This window comes from Scomber scombrus, chromosome 13 (assembly GCF_963691925.1).
Source record: "Scomber scombrus chromosome 13, fScoSco1.1, whole genome shotgun sequence".
NCBI lineage: Eukaryota > Metazoa > Chordata > Actinopteri > Scombriformes > Scombridae > Scomber > Scomber scombrus.
This window is the reverse complement of record NC_084982.1, coordinates 19,745,358-19,768,664: the sequence shown is the minus strand read 5'-3', so window position 1 is coordinate 19,768,664 and position 23,307 is coordinate 19,745,358. Positions and strand designations below refer to the sequence as shown.

The 23,307-nt window shown below is 37.4% G+C and overlaps 1 protein-coding gene across 1 annotated transcript in view; it reads right to left on the bottom strand.

Annotated features, from left to right (window-relative positions):
• LOC133993328 (TSC22 domain family protein 1-like) overlaps positions 1–23,307 on the bottom strand; it is a 41,813-nt gene that overhangs the window by 14,340 nt on the left and 4,166 nt on the right. The window lies entirely within an intron of this gene.

Here is a 23,307-nt window from a genome sequence, read left to right as displayed (position 1 = left end):
TATTCCCTTCATCAATTAACATACTGAACATTTTCGCAATTATATCAATTAATAATTTTCTCCATAGAATATTCTTTAATGCTGAAAAATGCCCATTTAAGTCATACAGCGTATGTTATTCAACCAAATGCCAAAACTGCAAATTTTCATATAACTTCTAGTTTATAATAACAAATAAAAATGACCCCAAAAAACATAAATTCTCACTTTTTAAGGTGCTGAAACAGGAAAACAGCCTATTTAACCCTTAAACAGGCAACTTGCAGGAAGGACATACAGACTCTTAAAACACCCTGTTAGGAGCATGATTGGGTAAGGTGGTTGTTCAATTGTATGTGCCTTGAATCGGTAGGACTAGATTGGTAGAATTGAAACTTGTGGTAGGTCTTTACTTTGATAGAAATGATAAAACGAAATGATATTATTGACGAGAGAAACCAAGAATGTATCACTTCTCTTTATCAAATAAAGCATTCAATTGTTTACCATTATGACTGTTTTTATACCTTAATAGGGGAAATGTATCTTGGTGGAGATACAACTCATAAAAATCCAAAATACACAAAATATTTATAGATAGAAGATATATTTATGGAAATGTTTTACTTAGGTGCACATGAGATAAGTAGGATTTTATTTTTCACATCTCATTTCCCACTCCTGCCTGTTTAAGGGTTAATATATGTGACTTAAAATTTGAATCTTCTGGTCACCGCTTTCTGAGCTGACCTTAAATGACTTCAATACCAAACAGCTAAAGGGAGGAAAGGTTTGCTGCAACATGTCTAATCAAGATGAATCATAATTAAAGCCGCAAGCGGCGATGGCGGGCCCTCGCTCACCCATGCCACCGCGGGGCCTGAGGCATGGCGGGGCTGTGGCGTGAAGCAGAAAGTGAGAAAAAACCTGGAGGGAGGCCAAAAATGCAATGTTTCGTTCATCCAGTAGGGGGCAGTCACAGGTAGTTACACATATGGTCTGGTGTGTTCAGGGCGGCCACTCATCAGTCATGTGAAGTTTGGAGTGAATTGGACAAAGCATGAAGGAGTTATGAGAGGTTGATGGTTCATCCACCAGGGGGCAGTAGAGTGTAACAAAACACAAGCGGTTGCGTTCAGGGTGGGACAGTGATTACACATGTGAAGTTTTGTGGAAATCGCACAATGATGATGTAAAATATGGCACTTCCTGTTTCCACTAGGGGGCGACACGAGTGAGATCGCCTATGAGCGAATGGAGACGTTGAGGTCGGCACCCTGGACCTGTGTACCAATTTTCATGATGATACGAGTTCAATAAAGCCATCAAAAAGCCAAACGTATTTTCATGGCGAGGAATTGATGGTCGCCGCGTCGCCACACGGACGCCATTACTCGTAGCTTCATAGTCTTCATAGCTTCACCAACTGGTTCTGAATGAAGTTGATGGGGCAAAGTATGTAATTTTAATGAATCTTAGTTAACTTCCTGTTACCACCGGGGGGCGCTATGAGTTACGTGAGAAGTTAATATATCGGGACGTTCAGGGCGGAGCCATCATCATGTCCAGCAAGTTTGAAGCTGATTGGATGAAGTATGTGGGCGTGAGAGCTACTCGTATGTACATGGCGAGCACGCCAAAGTTAGTTGAGCCCTGGCAGACACGCCCTTTGACCTACGGATGCGCAGAGCACAACTTAAGCTCAGCTAGGTCTGGATATGTTGCGTACCTAATTTGAACTTGATCGGGCGAACGCTGTGGGAGGAGTTAATTTTAGGCGGGAAAAATCAAAACCAAAATGGCCGACTTCCTGTTGGGTTGAGGTCATGAGGTCAAGAGGCTTTTTTGCATATGTGGGTATAATACATATGTGTACCGGATTTTGTGAGCATAGGACAAAGTTAGCAAAATTCCCTATGGGCATTTTTGGACTTTGTAGGGGGCGCTATTCCGCCATTCTGCGTCGACCATGTGCGACCACCCAAAAACATCGAATTTCGGATGAGGCCGGATGTCCGTGCAAAAGTATAAGCATTTTCGCATTTGGGAAAGGGGGGAAATTGGGGCACGAAATGTCGGAAAAATAATAATAATAATAATAATAAACATTACAATTTCAATAGGGCTTTCGCCAGGCGACTTGCAGTCGCCGCTCGGGCCCTAATTAGAGTAAGAGCAGACAGCGCTGCCATCTTCTGGTGATAAATCAGAACGAGTCAAAAGTTCACATGTGACTGCTTTAAAAAAACCTGCGTCACGTTAAATGAGTGACTGTAAGTGTGTGTTATGTAGTATCAGACCAGTTTAATACCAATTATTAGGGAGAGCAAAACAACTCCACACGGACCTCCTGTAATCTGGATTAACCTTCACTTGTTGGATAACACTTTGGATCTCAGTGAATAAAGAATTTAATAAAAGTCTTACCTGTTACAGCAAGAAGACGAGCCACAAGGAAACATGAAAGAAAGACAAAAGGAAAAAAAAAGATTAATGACAATATTCTGGATAAGTGGGTCAGGATGTGCAGAGAAGTTCTTTTTCTGCCGTCTGTCTTACAGTAAGTGACTCAAATGTAAATCTGAAGAAAGCAGAGTTATAAAAAATCTCAACACTTTGCAAATGAAAAATAAGGCAAATAAATAGTTCAACTTTTACCAAAACCTTCCAGATAAACATACCATTAATTACACAGACGTATTTAGCTGTTAAAAGACTTTCTACATTTACGGAGCTTTATATTATTAAACACCACTATTAGAAAAACATCTGTATTTGCATTGAATGTGTTTTACCAGCTGAGGAAACAAGCTTAGAAATATTCAGCCTGATGATTTTCACTCATGTAACACTGAAATTTTAAAGATTAGAACAATGAGGAAAGACTTCATGCACAAAACTGAATCACATGAATAAAACTGCTGACTCCATCGCAGATTAACACTGCGAGAGTTCCCGTTACCGAGCCCGTATTAAACATTCAGAAGGCACACACTTCATCTAATGTCTTTGAAAACCCATAAATTCAAAGAGCTGCATTTTCAGGCTTTGAACGCACATCTTAGCGGCTGTCAGGAGATGCTCTGATACCTATGATGTGTTAACTGGTGCACAGTGCCATCTAGTGGCAAATATCAGCTCTCACTACTGTCACAACAGGCCTGTGTAGACGACCTCGTGTTGGGCTTAATTCCAGTAAATTCTTTGACACGAGGTATCAATCAAACCCAAAACACCCCCGCACTATTCAGCCGCTGAGCCTTAATGATCAGAGAAATGTCTGACATGCCACAAAATAATTAATACTTGACAAAGTATGTTGAAAAAGTGAAGGTTGAGTCACTCATTACTTCTCTTTGAACACAAAGCCACGAAGTCTGGAGGGTTTTCATCTTCTGTCTTGGTGCTAAACAAAAAGGTGTTTGATTGGTTTCTCTGTGGCACACGGAGAATTAAAGAGCCTCAGTCAGGAGCCAGCTCAAAGAAGGAAAGCTTTCAGGCTTTCAAGCACAGTTACGGCACAGAATAAGTCACACTTTCATGTTGCAGTTACACAACAGTTACATCAGAGAAACTGATTTATGTACCAATAGATACCACTAAATATTTTTAAAAGAAAACTTAAACCTCTTCACTTCAGCCTTTGACTAGCTTTTCTATCAGTCGTCTTCACAATAATATTTTTCTTGACTTTATATATTCTCTTTATTCTATGTTTTAGCTACTTTCACTATGCACTATTTTAAAATTGTAAAATCTTTTACTATTTCTATTTTCCATCTTATATGATGATGATACAAACAATAATAATAATGATAAACTTTATTTAGAGCACTTTTAAAAACTGCAAGTTACAAAATGCTTCACAAGGCAGCAAAATACAGAAATCATAAAATTGTGTTATAAAAGAGAATAAATAAAAACAAATTGATGAGTAAAAACATTTCAATGTAGAAAAAAGCAAGAATAGACATTTATTACATTAATGTTATTTGTTTTGTCTTTCCTTTCTTTAGTTGTTCCTTTTTTTTTTTTTTTTTTTTTTTAAATTGTAATACGTGGTTTATGCCCCTTTAAGGCCCTTTAAATGTGAAGCACTTGGTGTTATTGTAAAGCACTTTGAGCTGCATTTCTTGTATGAAAGGTGTTTTACAAATAAAGTTATTATTATTATTAATTAAGATGAGTGTCACTGCTTTGTTATAGCATGTATCTTATCATGACTTAATGTAATTAAATCACCTAAAAGGAGCCTTTTGATACTAATGATGCAGTATTTTGGGTTCATTTGCATTGGGGTAAAAGTATACTGTGTACTTAGAAATACTGATTAGTTGGAAAACAAACTGAGGAGGCTTAAAATGAAGGTCTGCTGTGGGAAAGACTTTAAAATCTGTCTTGCAGGGTTCATTTTTAGCCACTAGAGGGAGCGTGGCACTTTGATGCTCCTCACAGAGACTTCACACAAGCTGCTTCCAATCATGTCTGAATTCGAAGTATTAAAAGCTCTCAGTCCCGACCTCGGTCCAGTCTGCACTAATGAACACAACGCCGAGTGCAAAAGAGGTTTAACCTGCAGCTGTGGGTTCGCTGTAACAACTGTAAAAAGTCTATTTAGAGTGCAGATACTCAAATTACATCAACATTTCAGCCCTGTCAGAGTGTGTGAGTATAAATTCCTATTAAGCAGGCGAGTCTATATATGTGAAAGGAACATTGGCAAAGCCCACTTTTCAATAGCACATAAACAGCCTCGTTACCACCTTTAATGCTGTAAATCAACAAGGCAATAAAGATGTCCAATTACCAAGTATCAGTACTTTCTGTGCAGGTCATTTGAGGGTGTAACATTTCACCACTTACTGTCCTGTCTGCACCTTGGACAGGATTTAGGGGTCACAGCTGAGTCTCACTTTAAAGCTGCAATTGGATGCTGTACAGCTTGCTCAAAAGGTCTGGACCTCTGGGATAACCCACTCAGTCGCTCACAGTGGCTAATTAGTTCTTTCCCTGCTTTCTTTACATCCCAGGTACAGTTTGGTTTGAGATTCTTTTTATTTATTTTTTAACTCTTATTAACTTACTTCAACCTTGTTTAAGAGCTCCTTTCATCCTAAACATCTCTATTTATGTGGCTTCAACAACTCTCACTGTGACTCATGAAACTCTCACCCAACGGCTTCTCAAGTCTCAGATGTTGAAACCTATGAAGACACTTGCACATGAATGCATGAATGTTTTTCTAACAGATTGATTTTAAACTATATTTCCTGAAAATAAATCTGATGTAATGGTTATTATGATTTGATCAACAGAGACCAGATGAGCAATTAACTGTCATCCATTTCTGATTCAAACATTTTTTTTTAATTTTTTTTTTTTTACAATGTCAATTATGTTCTGAATTCACTGATTAGTTGTTTAGTCCATAAAATGTTTATCACTGTTTCCCAAAGCTCACAGTGACTCCTCAAATGTCCATAAGCCAAAGACATTAGACATTACTATCACAGAAAACCAAAGAAAACAGAAAATATTCAAATTTAAATTCAAACTGTTTGGTCACAACTCAACTATTTTGGATATGTAAAGACAGAAGTTTGCAGCATCATCATCCCCCAGCATCAAGAGTCTTCACAGCAGTAGCACTCTACCCAAGATCATCTGACCAGTAACTTTAAGACAAACATGCTGCTATTAAGCCTCCAAACAGCTTTCAGACCATCGTGTCATAAACACACATACAGTGCCAATCAAAAGTTTGGAAACACCGACTCATTCAAGGGTTTTTCTTAATTGTAAAACAATACTGAAGACAAACACTATGAAACAACACGTATGAAATCATATGATAGACAAAAAAGTTGTTAACAAGCCAAAATATGTTCCATATTTTAAGTTTCTTTACACTATTGGCAAGATCTTAACCAGCTTCATGACGTCGTCACCTGGAATAGTTTTGAATTAAGAGGCGTGCCTTGTCAAAAGTAAATTTCAAATTTGTAAATGTGTTTGAGACCAGAGTTATTTGAGCTATTTGACTAATGTAATAATCCATAATAATCCGCTACTAAGAACCACTCATCTAAGTAAAGAGAAACGACAGTCCATCATCACTTTAAGACAGGAAGATCAGTCAATCCAGAAAGCTTTGAAAGTTTCTTCAAGTGCAGTAACAAAAACCTTAAAACCTTCAACAACTGTGATGAAACTGGCTCTCATGAAGACCGCATCATGATACGAAGACTAAGACTCACCTCTGCAGCAGAGGATAAGTTCATTAGAGTTAGAAATGACCAATTAACGGCACCTCAGATTAGAGCCGACATAAATGACATAAATGCAAGAGTTCAAGTAGAAGACACATCTCAACAACATTAAGTGTTCGGATTAGACTGTGTGGATCACGTCTTTAATGGTCGACAATGAAACTACTGCTGTCGGAGACCACGTCGAAGAAGAGAACTGTTTGGACAGACATTAGACCAGCAGAAATCTGTACTTTGATCTGATGAGTCCATGTTTAAGGTTTTTGGTTCCAACTGCTGTATCTGTATATGGTATCTGCATGTGTTTTTCCCACCATGAAACATGAAGGAGGAAAAGGAGGAGGAGGTGTGATGCTTTTCTGGTGACACTGTTGGTGATTTATTAGGAACTAAAGGGACACTTAGCCAACATGGCAACCACAATATTCTGCAGCGACACGTCATCTCATCTAGTTTGTGCTTAGTGGAACCATCATGTATTTTCCAACAGGACAAACAGGACCAAAAACACACCGCTAGACTACGTAAAGGCTATTTGACCAAGAAGGAGACTGATGGAGTGCTGCTTCAGACAACCCGGCCTCCACAATGAAACGACCTGAACCCAACGGAGATGGTTTCAGACAATTTTGACCGCAGAGTGAAGTAAAAAAAAAAAACACTTTTGGAAAACCATGGCGACTCGATGACACTGGTTGAGGCGGCAAAGAAGGCGGCTACTTTGAGGAATCTAAAATATTACAAATATTCTGGTTTGCTTAACACTTTTGTTTACTACATTATTCCATGTCCTATTTTATAGGCTGTGTTTGAAATCACTCCCTATTTACTATATATTGCACTAGATTTACCCTCTACCATTATATTTGAGTGTCCGCATGCTGAGTGTTTAAATATCTCCACTGTATAGAGCCCTCAAATATTCCACAATCGAACGAAAAAGTGGTGTACATAGCATGTGCACTACTTTCTGCTAACAAAACCACAATGCTCCACGTTTTAAATATGTGAAAACAACTACACTACTACTACTACAGCTGATGGTGATGACACAAAATTATGAGGTTTAGTTAGTGTCCGTAAAGGAAAAAGAAAGTCTGCACACTGTAGCTCCCAATGCAGGTATGGATATAAGTTTTTTCTGCCTTTACAGATTTAGTTCTTTGGTCCAGCACCTGTTTTTTTTTGTTCCAGATGTGAGAGTTTACCACACGTTTTTTCAGATTAGCTAGTGTCCGAAATCTTGATTTTCTGCTCTCTACTGAGTGAACTATTGAGTGTTTATTATACAGGGATTGAGTGTAAAATAACAAATCCAAAGACATCACACCCTTATTCAATGTAAAAAAAAAAAATAGTAAAAAAGAAAGAAAGAAAAAACCCTGATTGTGTAGGTGTGTCGAAAATTTTGAGTGTACATATGATGAGCCTGGTGTATGTGGGTAGTTGACAGCTTGCTAACCAGCAGGGGGCAGTGCAGGACCATTTACAGAGCTTTTTTTAAAAAGTGGGTTTTCAGGAAGACCACAATTGGCATTTTAATGCTACAGTGACAGTGCTAAATAGCAACCAAAGGAAATGTACTGAGCAGGTTATGCTGGGAGCAACAAATTTAGACAAGTTAATCTGTAGTTTGAAGAGATTTTAAGTAGAGAGATGAATAGATGAGGGTTTTCAAGTTCAGGATGTATTTTAGATCCTCATGGAGGTGTGGAGGTCAGGGGGTTTGTGTTGGGCTGCAAATAGCACTGAAAAAGACTCACTGCTGCTAAACTAATGTATTCAAAAGCTATTAACTGATTATATATCTACTCTGGTGTGCATCTTAATAAATAAATATCATATATGGGAAACTATGATTATGGTACATGGACACTAAACTACCAGACAGACATACAGTAAGCAGCAGCTAAACTGTCTCTGAGCCCTATTCATTACAATAAGAAAGCAGCTGACTAGACTACCGAGGGAGGGGGGAAAAAAGATAGAAAACTTCATCCCCTCCCTCCAGCAGCCTTCTTCATTCAGCAGCAGAGCATTGAGAAGGGGGATTAGCTCACACAAAGCAAGACTGAATGAATATCAAACCCTATGGGGAAAAGACACTCACTGGCCAGAGCTCTTACGTCACCGCAGCCGAACAGAAAGGCTGTAACTCGACCAGACTTCCATCAACCTGAACGAAAGCCGCCGCGTCGCACTTCCAAGACGATGAGATTCACGCTGACTGAGTTTTTAATTTTGGGTAGAAGATCTCAATTTTAAAAAGGTATTTTTGAGCTTTGAATTGAGCTACGTTAGCCATTTCCACCGGCTTACAGTATTTCACACCATCATCTCTGAAAGAAGAAAGCAAATAAAACATACTTCCCAAACTGTTCAACTATTGCTCAAAATCAATCAGCATGTTTTTCCTGAACAAAGACTTAATGAAGTGACTCAGTGACCAGAGCAAACATAATATCATTAATATCAAGATTCATGTCAGTGTATTGTTTTCTAGAGATGAGATGATTGACAGAAAACGAATCAGCAAATATGATGGCAAAAAATGAATATTTAAGTGTTCTCTAAAACAAAATATGTTCTTCCAGCCTCTCAATTGTCCCCACTTGCTGGCTTCCTTCTTTTTTTTCTTTTGTGATAATAAACTCAAGATATCACATCTTAAGAAGACATTTTGGGCACTGTAAACATTTTTTTCCCACTATTTTCTGACACTTTCTAGACCAAACAATTAATGAAGAAAATACCTCATGATGAAGATAATATTACATTGCAGCCTTGGTTGATTTCTTGTCTTTTCTCATGTAGTTACAGCATCTATAGCGTGATAACAGTGAAGCTTTAAATCAAATGAATAATGTTTAATCCTTATGGAAGGGACCTACAGACTCACCCACCTCTATCAGACAAAAGCTGATTTTTCTACAAACGATCTGTTTATTTCACACATTTTACTGTTTGACATAGACATTTATCAATTATTTTGTGCTTATATCCACAAATGACCTTGGCAGTGTTTATTCCCGTTGGGCTGAAAGAGACGAAACACAATGAACCGAACTGCCAGGATGAAAGACACAGAGGAGGAGAAACAGGCAGGAACGCTTACGCCAACAGCTAAGTCATCCACTGCACTTTCTCTGTGTGTGTGTGTGTGTGTGTGTGTGTGTGTGTGTGTGTGTGTGTGTGTGTGTGTGTGTGTTTGTGTGTGTGTGTGTGTGTGTGTGTGTGTGTGTGTGTGTGTGTGTGTGTGTGTGTGTGTGTGTGTGTGTGTGTGTGTTTGTGTGTGCGCACTCCTGGAGCTGACTGGACAGTGTTCTGGCCACAGGAATGCCGGCCATGATTCAGCACATTGCCGGCATGTTTAGGGGAATGACAGTAGCAGCTCACTGAAGCCAAAAAATACCAACGTGTGGCTGATGATGACTTTATAGTGTCATAAATTTAGAGCTGCACGATTAATTAAAATACAATCACGATCTTTATTCAGGCGTGTACGCCGTCTCATTTATATGTGACAATGATTAGACTGTGTTTGTATTAACGGAGAGATTTATTGCATAGAAACAATCACTTCATTTCTTCCTAAAGATCAAAAAAAGGACAAGTGTGCATTATTCTACATGACACAGCAGTCACAAGAAGGACACACAAGAATTTAGGACTATTATGTTAATAAATCTCACGTTTGAAAGACTGAGAACTAAAATGTGGTGAGAGAAAAAGCTTCTTTTTTTTTTTTTTTAAATGGAAGAGCAAAAATGTGTCACATAGCAATGTAACCCACACACACACACACACAGTATTTCAACTATACTATAAAAGTCTGTGTGTCTCAGGTATATTATCAATCTGACAACACCAATATTCGTCTTGTACATAATGTTACTATTTATTTCTTCTTAATGCTTGTTTACTTACTTATTATTTATTCTTTACTCTTTTATTGAAGCTCTTTCTCCTCTTTCTATCCACTTTGCTGCTGTAACACTGTACATTTACCCATCATAAGACCAATAAAGGATTATCTTGTCTCATCTTATGTGGAGGAAGAACAAATAGAAGTACTCACCTCACAGTTCTAGGGCTGTGTATCGGTACTCAATACCTTAAAGGTATTGACTGAATTAGATCAATAACAAGTAGTATCGATACATCTACCATCAAACGATACCTGCAATCGAGCCTTTTTGCACCCAGAACTAGAAAATATCACTATTTCTGAGAACCTGCTCACAGCCAATCAACACAAGCGTCGTTCAATTAATAAATATTAAGAATTTGAAGACTTTCAAAATGCATTCGTGTAAAAATCAAATCATTTAGATGTGGAGCAGAGGTGGCATTCTATGCAATTTAATGCTTCTATTATCATGGGTATCGAATGAAGTACTCAACGGATATCGGTATCACTTGGATTGGTACTGGTATCATAATTTTTTTAACAATACCCACCCAGCCCCACCCAGATCTGATAAAAAAGCACAATGCTGCTAATGTGAAATCTTTGTAGTCTGTTGTGTGGAAGCAATGACGGTAAAAAAGCATTTAAGTTACAACTAACCTCACATTTTTACACCCACCTGAAACACATACGCCAATCACATACGTCCGACAACTCTATCATCGACAGCGGGAGCCTTACATATATTACTATGACTCATCAGCTTCCTGCAGCCGCTCCTCGTGTTGTGATATATCCTCTGATGATACATCACCACTGCTCAACTGCTCACTGATCAGTCGCAAATGCAGGAAATGAGTCGTTTTTTTTCAGCCACAGCACATTTATAGTCAAACTGATCTACTGAATCACACATGAGCTCGACGGTTCATTTAAAAAAAAAAAATCAGTAACAGCTCGTCATGAGCAGACTGAGCCTACAGACTGAGAGGACCCTTGAGGATCACACAGGCTCCTAATAACTGCTGAATGGTGGTCTCAAGTGGTTTCCCTTCATAACTGGACAAAATCTCCAAGCACGTATAACACCTGGCTACAGATGAGCTGCTTTGATCATTTTTAAAAACACATAAATAAGAGTAGACAATGAACTTAAGCTCCTTTTAAACATGCATTCTGACCCTGAAATGTTAAGGAACATTTGCAGCATGTGTGAACGGGGAGCAGGGGTCGTTATTCGGGGAAATCTGCATCACCTCAAGACTTACGACTGTGATGTGAATGAAAGCAGCAACATTACAGGAACAAGCACGCAAAGCACTGATCTCATCAAATTCAAATCTCCTCGCAAGACCCACCTTTTAAAATATTTTACTGTTTGATTCTTTTTCTTTTCTTTTCCTTTTTTTCTATTTTTGTTTTATTCTTCTCTGCATTGCTTTTATTGATTTTGTTTTCATTTATCCTGTATGGTTTTATCGTTTTAATTTGTCTTTGATTCTGTAAAGCGTCTTTGAGTATTGTTAAAAACGCTCAATAAAATAAATGTATTATCATTATTATTATTAATAATAATAATAATAATAATAATAATAATAATAATAATAATAATAATAATTTATTATTATCATTATTATTATTATTATTATTGCTATCCCTCTGACCAAAGACTCTTTCAGGTAGAGTGAGTGAACCAATCACGAGACTGATGACATATTTGAATCCATGACTTTTTACGGTTACCTTGCCGACGCTTTTGTGTGTGATTTGATTACTAACGAACAGTACAAGTTATTCTGTCTGAAAACAAGCTTTTTCAAGACTGGCTGGAAACTGGACAGATTCAGAAGTAATGGAGCTCCTATCAGTCCGTGCAGAGCGTTTGGCATCCTAAAGTGTAGCTGCATGTGTGAATAGTAAAAATCACTAGCAGAGCCTGAAAGGTTATTTTAGTAATTTACTGTAAACTATGTGCGAAATGTGCTTTACTTGATTATTCTTTAAATTTAGCATTTCATGGAGTTACATATGAGCTATCAGTTTTACAAAACAATTTCTGACTATATTGCTTGTACTATTTGCATAAAGACTGCACATGTGTGAAGAGCGAAAATCACCATCATCAATAGCAGAGCCTGAAAGATTATTTTAGTACTAGTTATCAAGTGTGAAATAGGCTTTAGTTTAGTTCATGGAGGTAGATATGAGGTTTTACAAAGTCATTTCTGATCATACTGCTTGTCATCTGCATAAAAATGGGTACTTAAATGGTGTTTAAAAAAAGAAAATACAAAAGGTGCCTCTCACAATCATGGAAGAAAACCGTAATCTCAAATCCAAATTTAAACATTCTGACTCTCATTTTGACCCAAATCTTGCATCTTGCAGCCTTAGGATGAAATAAATATTTAGGATTAATGTTATCAAACCAGCCATTAAAGTTAATTAAATGGTGGTGATTTAAAGGATTCAATTGACTTATTTTGAACTACAGCCCGTCTCAGTGAAAGGCAAATTAATTAATTAAGCCTAATTTAGTTTAGTTTAGAGTCAGTGATTTTACATCTTCTTTCTGTGATTTACACATAAAAAAAGAAAAAGCCACAATAAAAACAGCAGAAGCTTTTTGAACAAGGTTTGATATTATGGCACTGTGCCTGTGTGTGTGTGTGTGTGTGTGTGTGTGTGTGTGTGTGTGTGTGTGTGTGTGTGTGTGTGTGTGTGTGTGTGTGTGTCCATTATCATCCATTACAAGCCATTAGTTTCCCCCCATCACACTCTAAGTGAAACAATCCTGTTTATTGATGGAAAAATAAACCAACAGAGAGAGAAGGAGGCGCAGACACGTGAAATCAATCATCGGCTCAAAGCTGAGAAATAAGCGTAAGAGAGGCCAAAAAAAGAAAAGAAAAAAAGACATGGAGTGATTTAGAGAGAGATATGAATGTGAGTAGTTAATCTCCATTTTAACAACACAATAAAACTACTCGTAATCTCCTTGATCAGTTTCATTCTGCCATTCATGATTTCATCGCTCAGGCTTAAAAAAAAAAAAAAAAAAAAGACATGGTAAATCTCTCTCTCTCGCTGCTCTGCTGTGTTCTGGTGCTCTCTGGCTTGCTCTATGTTGGTGGGAACTGGGGAGGCGTCAGCAGCATAACAAACAACAAATGCTGTTTACTTTTAGTGAATCACTTTTGGTGATGTGCGACTGCTGGGCAAAAAAAAAAAAGGCAACAGCTGAATACTACGACAATATTGGTGACTATTGGTGAAAACTGTGACTGAGTGTCTGTTAAGTCATCAGTAAACTATTATCACTGCTTAAATGAGCAATAAGAAGATCACCTGTATTAAGATTAATCTGGTAATGTCAGAAAATGCTATAATTTAATGTTATAATTTCCCCTGAGTCAAAGGTTATGTCTTTAAATGTCATGTTTGTTTTTGTTTTGTTTTTAGAGATGCACTGATTGTTATTTTCTTTCTTTCTAAGACTTGAATTATAATTGACAGCATACAAAAACATTTTTGTAACTTTTCTTTAATGTTAAACTCAACTGTATATTGTTAATAAAACATTGTTCATATAAAAAATGTACGCAGTTTTTGGGTTTTCTAACTAAACAAAGCTCTTTTAAGTTCATTGAAGTCAACTCAAAGTAAAATACTGATAAAATATTTGTCAGTGGGGACGATAAAACCTGTTTGGTACCACAAAGTAATTTCCCAACCCATAGCGTCCCATTTTTCACCCATAATATTTTGTAATTTCCTAAATATTATCTTTTTTTTTAAGTGTAACCAAAAAGCACTTTACTTTTATAGCAAATATAAACTGTCGATTCCAATTTTATTTCTTTCTAAGACTTGAATTATAATTGTTACACAAACGTTTTTGTACTTTTGTACTTTCACACCCATAATATTTCATAATTTGCTAAATATTATCTTTGTTTTAGTGTAATCAAAAAGCTCTTATATAGCAGATATCAACTCTTATGTCATTTTAATAGTGATTTGTAGCAGTTTTTTCACTCTACTCTATTGATTTGGTCATCACATCGAGATAAATAATTTTATCCACTGTGTTAATTCAAATTACTATTTTATTTTCTTCCTTCAGACTGAACCATAACAGGATTCATGTCAGCGTGTCAGATAATGAGTCAGTGGTTAAATTAAATGTAAAATAAACAAAATCAGCAGTTGTTTTAACAGCAGAGCCACACCTCCGTTGATTTCAATAAATATTAATGTGACTCTTAGTCACCTAGTTCAAAGGTAAACTGTGAGTAAACAGCTCAACACGTCCCGGCGTGTAAACTCCTAATTAAATATAGGACCGAGTCATCATCTGTCCCGTCTAAAGTAGACCCGTCGTAGTTTGGGTGTAGCTCGAGTTTAAACCGTCTGAGCCCTGATTATTGATGATCATGATAGATGACGGAGTGCGTCACGCTGACGGTAAATAAAACGGTTCAATTCCTTTATAAACAAGTTCAAAACAGCAGCAGACGTGATTTAATTTTACCGGTCGACGGTGAGTCTCTGCTGCAGTTCCTATTATTGGGTTTTAGCGTGTGTGTATATGTGTATATGTGTGTGTGTATACGTGTGTGTGTGTATATGTGTGTGTGTGTATGTGTGTGTGTGTGTGTGTGTGTGTGTGTGTGTGTGTGTGTGTGTGTGTGTGTGTGTGTGTGTGTGTGTGTGTGTGTTATTGTGACATGAACTATCGCGAGACTGATCGGGGTCGGTCACTGCTCACGGTGGTTTTTGATCAAAGGCCGGTGCATCTCTACTTATTTTGTCAGAACAAGTCCAAAACTTGAAAATATTGAGTTTACTGTCATGAGCAATAATTGATCATTTCTGAGAAGATAAAAGCAGCACATTTCTTGACATGCCTGCTTAAAAATGATTTGAATGATTATTCGATTGTCAAAACAGTTGCCGATTAACTTTGTGTATTGACTAATCAATTAAATCAGCTAATCGTTCTCGTTAGTGCTCTAAAATGCAAAGTCTAAAAGTCTGCAGCTGAGCAGTCGAGCTCAAAAAAGGGTTGATAAAAATGGATTTACAAAAAGTGTCGTTATCAGAGCCATAATTTAGTCGACCGGCCTACAATCAATACAAATACTCCTTCTGTCATCAATAAGTGCTTATAATAATGTTTTCTGGGCAATTTATAGTCATAATAATAATCAGGGGTCTTCATCCTCACACTAGCTTAGTCCCATTGTAAGTCTATGGTCTGAGATGATCTTAGACTTCAGATTTGGGGAAACATATTTCAGGCTAAACAATTTTAAACTACAGTGTTGTCACTGAATTTGGGCTGAATTTAAACTAACGATTATCTTCATTACCAAAATAATCTGCAAATGATTTTCTCAGATAATCATTTAGTCTGTGAATTGTGAAAAGAAAAGAAAAGAAAAATAAAGAGAAAAAATGCCATCCACTATTTCTCTGAGCCCACAGTGATGTCTTCAATTTTCTCAGCTTGATATTCAAATTAATGTCAGATGTCAAAGAAAAGCGGAAAAACTTGATAAGTTAAATTTAAGAAGCTGAAACCAGACAGAAAAATGAGAAAAAGAGCTGATTAATTATTGCCATACTTGCAGGTTAATTTGCTGTTAACTGACTAATTGTTGCAGCTCTAATCGACTTATGTGAATAAAAAATAACAGATACTGACACACTATATCAGCTCTTATCAAAATATATAGGAGTTATAGGAAAATACGAGAGAGTAAAACCTTTAAATTAATGTTGAAACAATTGATTTTTCTAATGTGATTTCTGTTCAATACTGAAATCCATCTAAACTACATTTAGTGTATGATTACGCCGATTTCATGATGGATTACAAGAAAAGCACCAATGAGACATCACGATATCTACGTCACTGTAGAGAAAAAAATGGATTAGGGTTCAGCATCGCCTCTAAACTCACATGAAGCCATCAAAGAACAAACCAAGATGTGTCCAGTCCTTAAATCTCTTTTTATCTAACACAGACTGAAACAGCAGCAATTTCTGGAAATGTACAGTCTGGACCGTGTCAAAGGAATAACCTTCAACCTCCAACTCTCTACAAAGCCATCTACAGAGCAGACACTGATGAAGGAAATAGTGTAGCGACACAATGGTGGGATTTATCGGAGCTGGAACAGTGATGCACAACTCTATTCAGTCTGGTTCCATCTAGTCCAGTCTGCTGCGTCCTCAGTCGTGGTCTCTAACAGTTTCAGTCAGACCTGACAAAGTTGGGTTGGGTCAGGTTGGGTCACTTCCTCTGTGTGTTGTGAATTTTGGGGATCACGTTGATCTCCACACAATGAGCAACGGGTCGAGCACACACTGGCTCCCTGCGCTGCCAGGGGAAAAGATTACATTCAAAACAGCCAGCAGCAGAGATAGCCATCACGCTGCCAGCCGGCCGGCCAGCCCACATTCCCCCCGAGCCTTCACACATTTACACACACACACTTAGGCTGTGTTCGGACTAACAATAGCACTGTGCGTTTAATTTTTAAAAAAGAAGAAAAAAAAGCAGCCTCCTCATTTATTTCAATAAGACCTTTACGTTGGCACAGAGAGGGAGACTTCAGCAAAAAGATGCATTAACCCTTAAACAGGCAACGTGCACCAGAAGATACATATATACATACATTTCTTTATAACTTAATAAGGGGCAACATATCCTGGTGGAGACTCATAAAATCCAAAATATTTTAAAAATGATTTGTGGAAATGTTTTACTTAGGTGCAAATGAGAGAACTACTAACATCAAAGTAAATAAAAAGAATAATTTTCACATCTCATTTTTCACTCCTGCCTGTTTATGGGGGGATGAGGAGGGAGAAGGGGGAAGGGAGGGAGGATGGGTATCTGGCTTCAACTTTTGCCACAATGCAACATCATAGCCGGTCACACATGCACCATGCAGGTGTGAATTCATGCTGGCTGAAGTAAAACGCTCCCACCAGCGCAGCCAGGAAGTAAAAAATAAACATATGTTTGGCTCCAACAGTCGATGTTTAAATGGTTACGTTCTCCATGTGGTTATCTCCATCTATTTAATAAAAAGCAGATTAACTGTCCGTCTATTTGTCTCTTTATATTCAAGGAAGACTTAAAGACAATACAATCAAATTTTAAAAAGATGGTAAACTGTTGTGTTTTTAGTAGGTTTTATAAGCACTACTGCTAATTTGTGCGTCTGAAATATTTGGTTTTTAATTTAGGTATGATCATTTTTAGTACTTTTTTTTTTTTTTTTTCATTCTGTGTATGCAGATACTCAGCGAAATGACAAAGTGAATCTTGACTCTTTTTACCAACATAGCAGCTGCATTAGGACAACAATTAGAGCAAGAAATATCGCAGAGATCTTTTAGCGTGCCTAGTGAAAGCATTCAAATTGGACCAAAAGCTCAAATCTTCAACATTATAATCACTTTTTTCTTAGAAAGAACTGAAATAAAATCAACTTCAACTACATAATAATAAACAAAACTAATGATTAACTAACTTTAAAATTATGTTTATAAAGTAGAATGGAAAATAAAACCATACACTTAACTTAATCCCAACTCTAACATCTATTTTACACCCTGGTTAAACCCAAGTAAGCTAATTTAGTGTTTTAACAAGTCTCTCTTCAGTCTGACAGTTTAAAATGACACGACATCAAACACACACACACCTGCACAAAACCACATCATCAGATACAAGCACGTAAAAACCTGCATATGATCATGTTAGAATACCTGCTGTAGCATTTGGCCGCCGTTTCACCATTAATGAACCACAACCCCCCCCCCCCACACACACACACACACACGCACACGCACACACACCCCTCTTAAACATACTCCATTAATGACTTGTCAGTGCAGATGGAGCACACGCACTGATGACACCCTCCCTCGATCAAACACACTCTTGCTGTCACACACACACAATGACACTCTAAAAAGAGACCCTGGTGTTTTACAGCTGTGCCTTATGTGCCGATTTACGAGGACGGAGGTTATCCTGCACACATAAAAGCTTTAAAAATATGTTGACAGCAGACGACCGATCTGTCACCCCACCCACCCCTCAATCAGAACACGGCTGTAAATACACTAATACGAGGCCAAGAACAAATCAGGTTTTATGAGAGGGACCGGCTCCTCTGCAATTAGTAGACAAAGGAACAGGGTCCTGGATCTTAGTAAGGTCCCCAATAAAGTGACTCTTAAAAAGGCGCAATCACTAATAATTTACTGCCCTTCTTTTTACACAAAATGACCGTCAATTTCAGCAGCAGCGGACTGAAAGTGTCGCTTAACAAGAGGGGTCGCTCCGCTGTTGTTGTTGCCCTGACTGACAGAATAAGAAGAAGCAGCTATTTTTAAACATGCACGCAATTGCATACAAAGTTAATGGAAAGACGCCATTAGACACAAATTTTCCCCTCTAGGGGTGGCAGTAACTGATGAAAAGACTCTTCATTATAAAAAAAAAAAAAAAGATGAACTAAATCTGGTTCATAAGGACAGAAAAAGAAGAAGAAAGAAAAAAAAGAAAGTGGAGGAAAATGAGTTTTGATTTTAGTCACAGGTGAATAAACACAAACGGTGCTGTGGTTAAACTTGAGTAATAAAAATGTAATTAAAAGTGAGTGAGAAGAGATTTTTTACACAAACAAGAGACACCCTGACCTGCTACTTTTACCGGAAATGCCTGAATGTCCCAGGTCCCCTGAACTACTCACTGTGATTTGGTTCACTGAGACTGAGACTTCAGAGCCTCAAAAACAGCCACAAAAACTTAAATCAACACCTCACCAACAACCAATATTTTCACTGTAAATACATTTGGGATAGTTGTTTATAAATTATACATTAATTAATAGAGGAGTAGTGAGAAAAGGGCAGGATTTTTTAAGTATATACCTTTTCCTTCTCCTTTTCAAACACTGCTTTTCTTGTTTTTTTGTGTTTCTTGAGTTTTTTTCTTGTGTTTGTCTTCTTTATCGGTTTTTATTCTCATGTTTGAAATAAATAAATTCCACCTCAACGACCTTAACAAACCTCAAAACATTAAAAACTTCACATTGGTATCATATGTTGCTAAATTATCTTAAATCTTTCATTTATTTCCCCTTTGTCTCAAGAAATTGCCTTGAAAACCAGTGTAAAATGAAGCCTGATGTGCAAACGTTTTCTTATTTTTCTTTTCGTTCTCACACAAAGCAATAAGAGGAAAATCCTAAGCGTGATTCATGAAACTCTCTCTTAACTGCCTGAACTTGTTGTAAGTCGCTTGTTTCCGCCTGATGAACGCCACCTGTTTAAGAGATCGTTAATGTAATCTACGCCACCTTAAAACTTCCATACAAGGCTCCACAATCTGCTACGTTTGCGGGCGAGTTACATTCACAAAAAAGTTCCCAAAGAACCAAAAAACTACTGAGCAACTTTAAGTCCTGCTTTCAGAAATCAGAAGACAAACACATAACTAATGTAGGAGCGACAGCAGGAGACCCGAAACAATCAGAAAATATGAGTCCAGCTAACATTTTATCAGCTCAGCTCTGCACAGTGACAGAAATAAAGAGGGAATGATATAAAGTTAGAAGCAAAGCGCTTTGTGATGGGAGGCTGTTAAGGGATGGGACGGTCACAGAGATATTAGAGTAAAAAACTATCTATATGTCTACAGATGATTTTATACTTTTACTAAAATATAAGATGATACTGGACAAAGAGCTTCACAGAAACACTGAGATGGACACTGACATTGAAGTTTCCTAATAACTAATAAACTAATAAAAATGTATACGTTTCTGCACCAAATTTGATCATAAAAATCATAAAATCTACAAACCCTTGAAAATAAATTGGCCGCCATGAAGACAAAAATCTGGTAAACAGAAAATGAAGCATGTTTTACTAATATATTACCTTTTTTTGTGTTAATTTCGGTCTCATATTTAAACTCATTATTATAATTTTAAAGTCAAACAAGTGTTTTTCATCCAAGTGAGAAGAAAAGCAGAGATTAATCTATTCCTCACACGTACGACGCATTTGGATTACTCGATCACTTCATTCAAACCTAAGAGAAACTTCATAAACATCCATAAATGTTCTTAAATCACTCGTACATACATTTTAAGAACAAATCTGTTTGTATGACCGCTTCTTGCAAGACGCCAATTTAAAAAAACTATTCCTACATCAGGAGGTTTCAATCTATTGTCAAGTTAAATATCAGCAAAAATGAGCAGAAAATGGAACAGCAATATCCAATAGACACTTAACTTAACGTCTGTTTGTATTTTATATTATCACGTACATCATTATGAATCAAAATGTACATGTTAAGTATATATTAACGTATATATTAACGCATACATACATCTGTAGGTTTCCCTGCACGCTAAATTGTTTCCTGTGTCATATTATAAGAGTAATGTGGGTCAGTGCTGCACCATCTCCATCTCCAACCTCGCTAATAAAGACGCTCAATAATAGGTTTTAATTGATGTAATTTTTTCGATACAATTGCATCATTTGTACAAGAAAACTGAGGACTATCACTTGTTGGCTTCACATAAAGTCTCCTACATACAGTATAAACCCTGAACACCTTAACAGTATGGTAATTTTTTAAGTATATGCCCCCATTTGGCCCTAAATGCCCTATTTTATGCTGCACTCTCATATTTTATGCAGTTTTTTAGTCTAGCTTTTTGTTTTCTTTCTCTCTTTCTATTTTTCTGTACTTTGTTTTATTCTTATTATAATTAGGTTCTTTTTTTTAAATTGTATGTTTTTATGCTTCCAATACTTACTGTTAAATGTTTGTTTTTATGTAAAGCACACCGAGTTGCCCCTGTGTATGAAAATATGCTATATAAATGGAGCTGCCTTGCCTATTTCCCACATTGTGCCTCATATTTCACTTGTTTTAATCAGTAAAATGAGCTGATGAGCCTGTGCTGTCATGTTCTGAGTTCACATCACGACCACCAATCAATAAAGGAGCCTTTAACCTTCATCCGGCTGTACGACTACCACCCTGACAGCAGGTAAACCATACAGTGAGTGAACCGTGGGCCTAATTCACCGAGACAATCTTTCTCATTCGTAACAAGGGCTTTTGGTTTGACCCAAATGCTGCTTATCATCAAAGACAATAATCCACCTGATCCCCATAGATTTCACATTCCTCGGAGTTAAACATCATGTGATAACAGTAGCCATCCTTCAGTATCCATTTAACCAACCCATAAAGACGAGCAGACCTGACTGAAACTAAACTACAAGCATTACATACCTGAAGAGATGTTATCTTCTACATTCCCAGTAATGAAAACCATTTAAATGTTTAAAAAAAAGACAAAAAAACTACTATTACTCTTCATTTTCACCTCTATACCTTCTTATTTTAACACTACTAAATATACTAAATACTAAGATAACACTAGAAATGTCATAAGACAGGAAAGAAAGGGCTTATGTTTGTTAAAACTCATATACTGTTCACAATATGACTCATAATTAAGTCTCTACACTAATTCATCAGTCATTAATAAATGTTAAGTGTATTCTAGTTATTAATCAATATTTTATGATCCAAGAGAAACATTTTTTATAGATTATAAAGACTCCAACAACATGTTTGAATGCCGATCTTTTAATTTTAGGTCAAATTTTGGATATCTGCATAAGACAAAAATGTGTATAAGCTGCACAAACAAAAAATTATGTAATTTATTCACATTAGGAAAATGTGTATACAGTGTTTTACAGCTCTCAAATGTAAAAAAATGGGTCAAATCTGACCCCTGAACAGTATGTAAGGGTTAAGAGTGACTGAAATGTGAGCAATTTCCAGCTGCTGGAAGGTGATTAAAATTCCTGTGTAAACTCAAAATGAGTCATTGAAACGTCTTATTGGAGGGACATGCCTTGGGGGTTTTTTTTGTTTGTTTTTTAAGCCATCGCATAAATCACTAGTATAAAGCCCAATTTCCACTGGGTCCGTCAGCGGCACGTTACAGCTGCGCCGCGGTCATCGGAGCTGATAGGTACCACTATAATCAATGAGAGTATTTCCACAGGGAGCGTGTCAGCAACGTCTCAGCAACGTCCCAGCAGCGGCTCTCCGCGCCGCAGCGCTATCAATCCGCAGCATTTCTATTTTTCACGGACACGTTTCTAACTCGCGACAAGCTCAACAGAGCAGATTGCACCAGACAGGAAGTCAGACACAGAATCGGCATAATAAAACTTCCGTCCCCTTTCAAAATAAAACACAATGCGCAGATCACAACCTCACATCCACATTACGTCATAACCGGTGGCCCCAGGTCAGTAGTCAATCGATCAAAGGGTCTCGTTTCACGTCCGAGAAGCAAAGAAACCAGTTGTTTCTTGTTGTTGACTTTATACACCCAGTTCGCGGGATCTCGCGGTCTGGCGATTATCGCGGGATCTCGCGGGAATACTGCTGGCTCGCAAGGCACCGCTCCGCTGCTGTAACGCTCCCGGTGTGAGTTGACGCTGGGCAGAGGACGGAGCTAAACTGTGGCGCAGCTGTAAGGTGCCGCTGACGGACCCGGTGGAAATCCAGGGTAACAGTGGTGACAAAGAGAGAGAGGGAGACAGAAAGGAAAGGAGAGATGAGTGTAGCAAGAGAGAGAGAAGAGGGGGGGGGGTCTCTTAATGAAATCAATAAGCTTTTAGTGAAGGAAAAGGTTTACTGCACTATGTTTCATGTCATCAAATCAACCTCAGTCTCCTCCTGATGACTTCATTAAAACAAAAAAAACAACAACAAAAAAGTAGAAAGGGAAGTTTAAGATAATAAAAAATGCAGGCCTTTACTTTCTCGTTTTAAGGAGTTATGATTGTGATCTTGGTTTTGAATTTAGGCCTTTCATTATTTGAAATGTTAATTAATTCTTAATGAACTCCAGGTGTGTTGTTGTTTTGCGGTTTTGTTTTATTTGTTGGTTTTCTTACATTTGTACTTTTGATTAGTTTTTGTTAACATATTGTGCACCTGGTGTGTTGCGTATGGCATTAATATATATATACATATGAATAAAAAAGGTTAAAAAAAAAAAAGGT